This window comes from Glandiceps talaboti, chromosome 13 (genome assembly GCF_964340395.1).
Source record: "Glandiceps talaboti chromosome 13, keGlaTala1.1, whole genome shotgun sequence".
In the NCBI taxonomy this organism is placed as follows: domain Eukaryota; kingdom Metazoa; phylum Hemichordata; class Enteropneusta; family Spengelidae; genus Glandiceps; species Glandiceps talaboti.
The window spans coordinates 22465505-22477974 of record NC_135561.1 but is presented as its reverse complement, the minus strand read 5'-3'; the positions used below and the strand labels follow the sequence as shown (position 1 = coordinate 22477974).

The 12470-nt window shown below is 37.0% G+C and overlaps 1 protein-coding gene across 5 annotated transcripts in view; it reads left to right on the top strand.

Moving 5' to 3' along the window:
- LOC144444525 (5'-3' exoribonuclease 1-like) overlaps window positions 1-12470 on the top strand; it is a 122429-nt gene that overhangs the window by 99735 nt on the left and 10224 nt on the right. The window lies entirely within an intron of this gene.

Genomic DNA, 12470 nt, shown 5'->3' with positions numbered 1-12470 from the left:
CTACATACAGGTCTACAGCAATAATGTACATACAGGCCTACAGCAATAATCTACATACAGGCCTACAGCAATAATGTACATACAGGTCTACAGCAATAATCTACATACAGGCCTACAGCAATAATGTACATACATGCCTACAGCAATAATCTACATACAGGCCTACAGCAATAATCTACATACAGGCCTACAGCAATAATCTACATACAGGTCTACAGCAATAATCTACATACAGGCCTACAGCAATAATGTACATACAGGTCTACAACAATAATCTACATACAGGCCTACAGCAATAATCTACATACAGGCCTACAGCAATAATGTACATACAGGCCTACAGCAATAATCTACATACAGGCCTACAGCAATAATCTACATACAGGCCTACAGCAATAATCTACATACAGGCCTACATCAATAATCTACATACAGGCCTACAGCAATAATGTACATACAGGTCTACAGCAATAATCTACATACAGGCCTACAGCAATAATCTACATACAGGTCTACAGCAATAATCTACATACAGGTCTACAGCAATAATCTACAAACAGGTCTACAACAATAATCTACATACAGGTCTACAGCAATAATCTACATACAGGCCTACAGCAATAATGTACATACAGGCCTACAGCAATAATCTACATACAGGCCTACAGCAATAATCTACATACAGGCCTACAGCAATAATCTACATACAGGCCTACAGCAATAATCTACATACAGGCCTACAGCAATAATCTACATACAGGTCTACAGCAATAATCTACATACAGGCCTACAGCAATAATCTACATACAGGCCTACAGCAATAATCTACATACAGGTCTACAGCAATAATGTACATACAGGCCTACAGCAATAATCTACATACAGGTCTACAGCAATAATCTACATACAGGTCTACAGCAATAATGTACATACAGGCCTACAGCAATAATCTACATACAGGCCTACAGCAATAATCTACATACAGGTCTACAGCAATAATGTACATACAGGCCTACAACAATAATCTACATACAGGCCTACAGCAATAATGTACATACAGGTCTACAGCAATAATCTACAAACAGGTCTACAACAATAATCTACATACAGGCCTACAGCAATAATCTACATACAGGTCTACAGCAATAATCTACATACAGGTCTACAGCAATAATGTACATACAGGCCTACAGCAATAATCTACAAACAGGTCTACAGCAATAATCTACATACAGGCCTACAACAATAATGTACATACAGGCCTACAGCAATAATCTACATACAGGCCTACAGCAATAATGTACATACAGGTCTACAGCAATAATCTACATACAGGCCTACAACAATAATCTACAAACAGGTCTACAACAATAATCTACATACAGGCCTACAGCAATAATCTACATACAGGTCTACAGCAATAATCTACATACAGGTCTACAGCAATAATGTACATACAGGCCTACAGCAATAATCTACAAACAGGTCTACAGCAATAATCTACATACAGGCCTACAACAATAATCTACATACAGGTCTACAACAATAATCTACATACAGGTCTACAACAATAATCTACATACAGGTCTACAACAATAATCTACATACAGGCCTACAGCAATAATGTACATACAGGCCTACAACAATAATCTACATACAGGTCTACAACAATAATCTACATACAGGCCTACAGCAATAATCTACATACAGGCCTACAGCAATAATGTACATACAGGCCTACAGCAATAATCTACATACAGGTCTACAACAATAATCTACATACAGGTCTACAACAATAATCTACATACAGGCCTACAGCAATAATCTACATACAGGTCTACAACAATAATCTACATACAGGTCTACAACAATAATCTACATACAGGCCTACAGCAATAATCTACATACAGGCCTACAGCAATAATGTACATACAGGCCTACAGCAATAATCTACAAACAGGTCTACAGCAATAATCTACAAACAGGCCTACAGCAATAATCTACATACAGGCCTACAGCAATAATCTACATACAGGCCTACAGCAATAATGTACATACAGGCCTACAGCAATAATCTACAAACAGGTCTACAGCAATAATCTACAAACAGGTCTACAGCAATAATCTACATACAGGCCTACAGCAATAATCTACATACAGGCCTACAGCAATAATCTACATACAGGCCTACAGCAATAATCTACATACAGGTCTACAGCAATAACCTACATACAGGCCTACAGCAATAATCTACATACAGGCCTACAGCAATAATCTACATACAGGCCTACAGCAATAATCTACATACAGGCCTACAGCAATAATCTACATACAGGCCTACAGCAATAATCTACATACAGGCCTACAGCAATAATCTACAAACAGGCCTACAGCAATAATCTACATACCGGCCTACAGCAATAATCTACATACAGGCCTACAGCAATAATCTACATACAGGCCTACAGCAATAATCTACATACAGGCCTACAGCAATAATCTACATACAGGCCTACAGCAATAATCTACATACAGGCCTACAGCAATAATCTACATACAGGTCTACAGCAATAATCTACATACAGGCCTACAGCAATAATCTACATACAGGCCTACAGCAATAATCTACATACAGGCCTACAGCAATAATCTACATACAGGCCTACAGCAATAATCTACATACAGGTCTACAGCAATAATCTACATACAGGCCTACAGCAATAATCTACATACAGGCCTACAGCAATAATCTACATACAGGCCTACAGCAATAATCTACATACATGCCTACAGCAATAATCTACATACAGGCCTACAGCAATAATCTACATACAGGCCTACAGCAATAATCTACATACAGGCCTACAGCAATAATCTACATACAGGCCTACAGCAATAATCTACATACAGGCCTACAGCAATAATCTACATACAGGCCTACAGCAATAATCTACATACAGGTCTACAGCAATAATCTACATACAGGCCTACAGCAATAATCTACATACAGGCCTACAGCAATAATCTACATACAGGCCTACAGCAATAATCTACATACAGGCCTACAGCAATAATCTACATACAGGCCTACAGCAATAATCTACATACAGGCCTACAGCAATAATCTACATACAGGCCTACAGCAATAATCTACATACAGGCCTACAGCAATAATCTACATACAGGCCTACAGCAATAATCTACATACAGGCCTACAGCAATAATCTACATACAGGTCTACAACAATAATCTACAAACAGGCCTACAGCAATAATCTACATACAGGCCTACAGCAATAATCTACATACAGGCCTACAGCAATAATCTACATACAGGCCTACAGCAATAATGTACATACAGGCCTACAGCAATAATCTACATACAGGTCTACAGCAATAATGTACATACAGGCCTACAGCAATAATCTACATACAGGCCTACAGCAATAATCTACATACAGGCCTACAGCAATAATGTACATACAGGTCTACAACAATAATCTACATACAGGCCTACAGCAATAATGTACATACAGGTCTACAGCAATAATCTACATACAGGTCTACAACAATAATCTACATACAGGTCTACAACAATAATCTACATACAGGCCTACAGCAATAATGTACATACAGGTCTACAGCAATAATCTACATACAGGCCTACAGCAATAATGTACATACAGGCCTACAGCAATAATCTACATACAGGTCTACAACAATAATCTACATACAGGCCTACAGCAATAATCTACATACAGGTCTACAGCAATAATCTACATACAGGTCTACAACAATAATGTACATACAGGCCTACAGCAATAATGTACATACAGGTCTACAGCAATAATCTACATACAGGTCTACAGCAATAATCTACATACAGGCCTACAGCAATAATGTACATACAGGCCTACAGCAATAATCTACATACAGGTCTACAACAATAATCTACATACAGGCCTACAGCAATAATGTACATACAGGCCTACAGCAATAATCTACATACAGGTCTACAACAATAATCTACATACAGGCCTACAGCAATAATCTACATACAGGTCTACAGCAATAATCTACATACAGGTCTACAGCAATAATCTACATTGTACATACAGGCCTACAGCAATAATCTACATACAGGCCTACAGCAATAATCTACATACAGGCCTACAGCAATAATCTACATTGTACATACAGGCCTACAGCAATAATCTACATACAGGCCTACAGCAATAATCTACATACAGGCCTACAGCAATAATCTACATATATGGCCTACAGCAATAATCTACATTGTACATACAGGCCTACAGCAATAATCTACATACAGGCCTACAGCAATAATCTACATACAGGTCTACAGCAATAATCTACATACAGGCCTACAGCAATAATCTACATACAGGCCTACAGCAATAATCTACATACAGGTCTACAACAATAATCTACATACAGGCCTACAGCAATAATCTACATACAGGTCTACAGCAATAATGTACATACAGGTCTACAGCAATAATCTACATACAGGCCTACAGCAATAATCTACATACAGGCCTACAGCAATAATCTACATACAGGTCTACAGCAATAATGTACATACAGGTCTACAGCAATAACCTACATACAGGTCTACAGCAATAATCTACAAACAGGCCTACAGCAATAATCTACATACAGGCCTACAGCAATAATCTACATACAGGTCTACAGCAATAATCTACATACAGGTCTACAGCAATAATGTACATACAGGCCTACAGCAATAATCTACATACAGGTCTACAGCAATAATCTACATACAGGTCTACAGCAATAATCTACATACAGGCCTACAGCAATAATCTACATACAGGTCTACAGCAATAATCTACATACAGGCCTACAGCAATAATCTACATACAGGCCTACAGCAATAATGTACATACAGGTCTACAGCAATAATCTACATACAGGTCTACAGCAATAATCTACATACAGGTCTACAGCAATAATCTACATACAGGCCTACAGCAATAATCTACATACAGGCCTACAGCAATAATCTACATACAGGTCTACAGCAATAATGTACATACAGGCCTACAGCAATAATCTACATACAGGTCTACAGCAATAATCTACATACAGGTCTACAGCAATAATCTACATACAGGCCTACAGCAATAATGTACATACAGGTCTACAGCAATAATCTACATACATGCCTACAGCAATAATGTACATACAGGCCTACAGCAATAATCTACATACAGGTCTACAGCAATAATCTACATACAGGCCTACAGCAATAATCTACATACATGCCTACAGCAATAATGTACATACAGGCCTACAGCAATAATCTACATACAGGCCTACAGCAATAATCTACATACAGGCCTACAGCAATAATCTACAAACAGGTCTACAGCAATAATCTACATACAGGCCTACAGCAATAATGTACATACAGGTCTACAGCAATAATCTACAAACAGGTCTACAACAATAATCTACATACAGGCCTACAGCAATAATCTACATACAGGCCTACAGCAATAATCTACATACAGGCCTACAGCAATAATCTACATACAGGCCTACAGCAATAATCTACATACAGGTCTACAGCAATAATCTACATACAGGCCTACAGCAATAATGTACATACAGGCCTACAGCAATAATGTACATACAGGTCTACAGCAATAATCTACATACAGGTCTACAGCAATAATCTACATACAGGCCTACAGCAATAATCTACATACAGGCCTACAGCAATAATCTACATACAGGCCTACAGCAATAATCTACATACAGGCCTACAGCAATAATGTACATACAGGCCTACAGCAATAATCTACATACAGGCCTACAGCAATAATCTACATACAGGCCTACAGCAATAATCTACATACAGGCCTACAGCAATAATCTACATACAGGCCTACAGCAATAATGTACATACAGGCCTACAACAATAATCTACATACAGGCCTACAGCAATAATCTACATACAGGCCTACAGCAATAATCTACATACAGGCCTACAGCAATAATCTACATACAGGTCTACAGCAATAATGTACATACAGGTCTACAGCAATAATCTACAAACAGGTCTACAGCAATAATCTACATACAGGCCTACAGCAATAATCTACATACAGGCCTACAGCAATAATCTACATACAGGCCTACAGCAATAATCTACATACAGGCCTACAGCAATAATCTACATACAAGCCTACAGCAATAATCTACATACAAGCCTACAGCAATAATCTTCATACAGGCCTACAGCAATAATCTACATACAGGTCTACAGCAATAATCTACATACAGGCCTACAGCAATAATCTACATACAGGCCTACAGCAATAATCTACATACAGGCCTACAGCAATAATCTACATACAGGTCTACAGCAATAATCTACATACAGGCCTACAGCAATAATCTACATACAGGTCTACAACAATAATCTACATACAGGCCTACAGCAATAATCTACATACAGGCCTACAGCAATAATCTACATACAGGCCTACAGCAATAATCTACATACAGGTCTACAGCAATAATCTACATACAGGCCTACAGCAATAATCTACATACAGGCCTACAGCAATAATCTACATACAGGCCTACAGCAATAATCTACATACAGGTCTACAGCAATAATCTACATACAGGCCTACAGCAATAATCTACATACAGGTCTACAACAATAATCTACATACAGGCCTACAGCAATAATCTACATACAGGCCTACAGCAATAATCTACATACAGGCCTACAGCAATAATCTACATACAGGTCTACAGCAATAATCTACATACAGGTCTACAACAATAATCTACATACAGGCCTACAGCAATAATCTACATACAGGCCTACAGCAATAATGTACATACAGGCCTACAGCAATAATCTACATACAGGCCTACAGCAATAATCTACAAACAGGCCTACAGCAATAATGTACATACAGGCCTACAGCAATAATCTACATACAGGCCTACAGCAATAATGTACATACAGGCCTACAGCAATAATCTACATACAGGTCTACAGCAATAATGTACATACAGGCCTACAGCAATAATCTACATACAGGCCTACAGCAATAATCTACATACAGGCCTACAGCAATAATGTACATACAGGCCTACAGCAATAATCTACATACAGGCCTACAGCAATAATATATAAGTGGTTTATTTACCCAATCGTATAAAATGATTACAAAATAATGGTAACAAAAATCAAAAGAGAGAAGGGTAAATGGGGAGTCAAGAAATAGCTTACAGCTAGTCTAGCTTGATCCCCGACATTGTATATTGCGAATGGAAACAATAAGAGGGTTCAGTCATTAAGATGACTGAAAACATAACTGGGAGAAGAAAATATATCACATATACATATACATATACATATGCATATACATATACATGTACACACAAAAAACATTTTTACTACATGAAAAAGTCTAATACAATAAACGAAAAGTCAATACATCTGTAAGTTTACAATTTAATCACCTGTACTGCTCTACTAAATATTGTTTAAGAGATTTCCTAAAAATATGTTGGGAATTTTTCGATCTGATTTGGATAGGAATATCATTCCAAATTTTTGCACCTACGAATGAAATAGCAAACTGACCAGAATTTGTTCTCGCATGGTACGGGTAAAGATTTTGACGATGGCAGAGTCTCGTGTCATATTCATGTTTTTTGTCACTAAAATAATCGGACAAGATATGTGGTGAGTTCAAGTGAACCAGGCTGTAAATAAAAGAACCTATTAAGAGTTTGTGAAGCTTGTAAATATCTAGAATATTTAGCTGTATAAATAAAGGAGCCGAGTGTTCCATGTGAGATTTGAACAGCATCGTGCGAACAATCATTTTTTGGGCAGTTAGAATGCAATTCAGATATGTTGGGTAAGTACTGCCCCAAACCTCTAGGCCGTAAGAAATATGGGGAAGTATAAAGGCATTGTACAAAAGTATTAAAATACTTAGTGGTAAAATGTGTCTTAGTCTATACAGAATTCCACATTTCTTCCTTATGAGTATATTTATTCTGTTAATATGGTCAGACCAGGTGAGGTGTTTATCTAATGAAATTCCAACAAAAGAAACAACATCCACCTCTTTGATTTGATCTCCACGAATGACAATAGAACCAGTTACATCTATTTTTTGTTGTCGACCCCTGAAGATAATAAAATTTGTTTTATTTCTATTTATGGTTAATTTATTGCTATCACACCAGAGTTGAACATCATGTAAATGATTTGATACTGTAGTAAGATCAATGTGATATGGATTAGAAAAAGAATGGAAAAGATTGGAATCGTCTGCGAACAGTCGAAAATCAAAGAATGTTGAAGACTTTTGTAGATCATTTATATAGATAAGAAATAAAGTGGGACCCAGAACTGAGCCTTGAGGTACACCATGACAAATTGTGGATTTTACTGACGAATGGCCATTTGAGTGGACGAACTGAGAGCGGTCTGTGAGATAACTTTTTACCCATTCTTGACAAGGACCCCTAAACCCATAATGTTCAAGTTTGGATAACAAAATTGGATGATTGATTGTGTCGAAAGCTTTGCTGAAATCAATAAATATTCCTATAGTTGGGCTTCCCTTGTCGATTTCTCGCAAAATATGATTTACTATATTGATCAGGGTCAGGTTGGTACTATGTTTTTTTCTGAAGCCGTACTGATGCTTGTACAAAATATCGAATTTTTCAAGGTAGGAAGTAATTTGTGTATTTATAGCTTTTTCAAAAACCTTGCTAAACAAGGGCAGAATGGATATCGGTCTATAGTTTCCAATTGTTTCCCTATCTCCTTTTTTGAAAATAGGCGTAACTTTAGCAATTTTTAGGGCTGTGGGGAATACACCAGTTGAAAATGAAATATTTATAATGTGGGCCAATGGCTTTGATATGATATCAGCTGCGTCGATAAGGAGCCTTGGGGGTAGATTATCCCATCCGCTAGCTTTTTTGCAATCTAAATTGGCTAAAAGTCTGGTTACCTCAAAGACAGTAACTGGTTGAAGAAAAAAGGAGTGTGGTAAAGATAAATCAAGATAATCCCTATAATCACAAGATGCATGTGGAATATCGTTTGCCAGCTTTTCACCAACTTGAACAAAAAAATCATTGAAACTCTGAACTACCTCAGCTGGGTCTGACACAACACGTCCAGTACCATTTACATCAATATTTAAATTTTCTGGCAACTTATCAGGACCGTATTTCTTACCCAAAAGATCATTCACAACATTCCAAATTTTGTTACTCTGGTTTACATTGAATAAATTTACATAGTAATTCTTTTTAGCACATCTCAGAACACTGGTAAGTATATTTCTGTAAGACTTGTAATGAGAAACTGCACTTGACTCATGTTGACTGGTAATAACTTTTGCATATAATGTGTGCTTAGTGTTAATAGATTTCTTAATTGCTTTAGTTATCCAAGGATTTTTATTTCGCTTAGACTTGAGAGTCTTGACCTTCATGGGTGCATGAAGATCGCACACCTGGATGAATAAGTCGTGAAATGTGTCAAAGGCAGTATCTGCATTACTATTGTTATTTAAAATATTCCAATCCACCTTACGTAAGTCAGAAACAAAATTATCCTTATTATAACACTTGAAGTCTCTTACAAGTACAGACCTTAAAATTTGTAAATGTATATTAAAATTATCAAAAATGGAGAAGACCGGGAAATGATCAGAGATATCAGCAATGATTGTACCTGCGTCAATCTGACAGGAGCATATATTTGTATAAATGTGGTCAATTGTTGATTTCGAGGTATTTGTGATTCTGGTTGGCACTGAGATTAACTGTTCAAGATGAAGACACTGCATTCTAGATACGAAATTTCTGGCATTATTATCTGGCTTGGCAACATCGATATTGAAATCTCCCATGAGAATACAATATTTCTTATCAAGTTTTACATTACAAAGAACATCAAAAAGACTATTTTCGAACTCTGAAATATTTGTACCCGGTTTACGGTATAAAACACCAACGACAATGCGATTTTTACTACCACAAATTTCAAACCATAAGGATTCTGTGTGCATAACATTATATTGCAAAATCTTATAGTTGAGGGAGGAGTGGATGTATGCACCAACTCCACCACCTCGGCCAAAGTTTCTCGACACTAGCTCTAGAGAATAGTTTGGTAAATTAAGTAGACTGGAATTGTCAATTTTCCAAGTTTCGGAAATACCGATAACTTTGAAAGAGTTTTCCATACAATGGTTATACAAAAGAGCAACATCGTCTATGCTATTAGAAAGTGAGCGAGCATTGCAATGTGACACAGAGAAAGAAGTTTTGAGATTTGAATAGAAATTCTGGTTAAATATTGTCGGTTCTAATGAATGGTTATTGATAACAAAAAGATTATCTATATAGGTTTGGTCACTGTTCATAAGAAAAATGTTACATTTGCCTCAATAACTAATTAAGTACAATACTTAGCAATATCAGCTTCATTTGAGATTGTAATAGATCGAGCTTGCTGGTCTCTCTTGATGTAAATTCGGCCATTGTGAGTCCACAGATATCGATATCCCGACTTCTTCCTTGCATTGTTGACTTTACCTTGAAGTTGTCTTGCAGCAGGACATAAATTCTCATTTATATAGATATTGTTCTTTGTAGAGTAGCCAAGATTTTCTGTCGATATGTCTTTTATCTTGCGGCGCTGGTCATAGATAGCGTTCCGACTTCTTCGGTTGGTGAATGCTACAATTATCGGTCTGTGTCGAGCAGTGTGAGGTAGAGTAGGGCTTTGGACTTTGCCGATGCGATGCGTAACATCGATGTCATCTATACTGATTCCAGGATTGATGTTTCGTAAAACAGATAATGTTATGTCATCTGTATTTTCATTTTCGCGCTCAGGTATTCCACTAATTTCCAAGTTATTTCGGCGCGAATACTGGTTTTGTTGATTTGCATCTATTTCCAAGGTAGTGATACGATTACGTAACTCGGTATTTGTTTTTTCGAGATTTTTGTTCGTTTCCTCAAGTTCAGAAATGCGATAAAGCAGATTCTCGAACTTTTCGTTAATGAAATCCATTGACGTCGTCAAGGTTGTTTGGCCATGTTTCAGACTAGAGATCTCTTGACTGATGTATTCCAGTTTTTCCATTACTAATACCAATGTAACGTCACCTTTGTTACCTGTTGACACGTCATCGTCAGCCGCCATGTTAGCATTACTTTCTTGGAGTTGTAGGGTTGTAGATCTTTTCATGTTGCAGGAGCGGCATAACATCAAATCATCGCCACTCGAGACTACTGCTCTCTTGGTCTTGCAATGAGAACACTTTGAAGGCATGACAATGGTCCACTAATCGCAAAAATAGGCAGTATTTAGGCAAACTTTTGGGGAGCCATGTACATAGTGATGTTGTTCCTTGTGTACCGCCCTCTAATCTACATACAGGCCTACAGCAATAATCTACATACAGGCCTACAGCAATAATCTACATACAGGTCTACAGCAATAATCTACATACAGGTCTACAGCAATAATCTACATACAGGTCTACAGCAATAATCTACATACAGGCCTACAGCAATAATCTACATACAGGTCTACAGCAATAATCTACATACAGGCCTACAGCAATAATGTACATACAGGCCTACAGCAATAATCTACATACATAAGGATTACCCAGATAAGGATTGTAGTACAAGACATATGTGATATGAGTTTGGAACCAGATACATTGTAATGGACTATCTATATTTTGGCATCCTTTTCAAAGTGAAGAATTAACAAACCAACAACTGTAAGTTAATGGTAATGAGAGGAAAGTTCACAAATTAGTATAAATGTCAATTATAAAGACTAATGAGTGTCTTCTTGTCTATAATATACCTTACTGATTTCTTGTCTAAATAACTAATATTTTGTGTTCATGAAACATACTTAGGATAGTGCACAGCTCCTTTTGATGCAACAATCAAACTTAGTCAAGTAAACAATGATGAAAAACAACTAGTGAACAAGGAAGAGACATTTTTAGCACAAGTGAAGTGATAAGGTTCAGTAGTGCTATAGGCGCAGCATGGTGTGGTCTCTGTCCATCTATCTGTCTATCTCTCTGTGTGTATATGTGTGTATGACTTACAACTCTTTTTTTATTACCTTATACCCTGTACTGGACACACATACATTTTTTATGAGTGAGACAACATTAGAAGTAATTGGATATGAGATCCTTATCAATGCTGACCAGTCTGATAAGGATCTCATATCCAATTACTTCTAATGTTGTCTCACTCAAAAAAAAGTATGTGTGCCCAGTAAAGTTTGTAAGGTAATAAGAAAATGGTTGGAAACTCAAAAACTGCCAGACTGATTGCCTTCGTGGTGGCATTACATGTGGTGTCTACTTGGAAAATTGT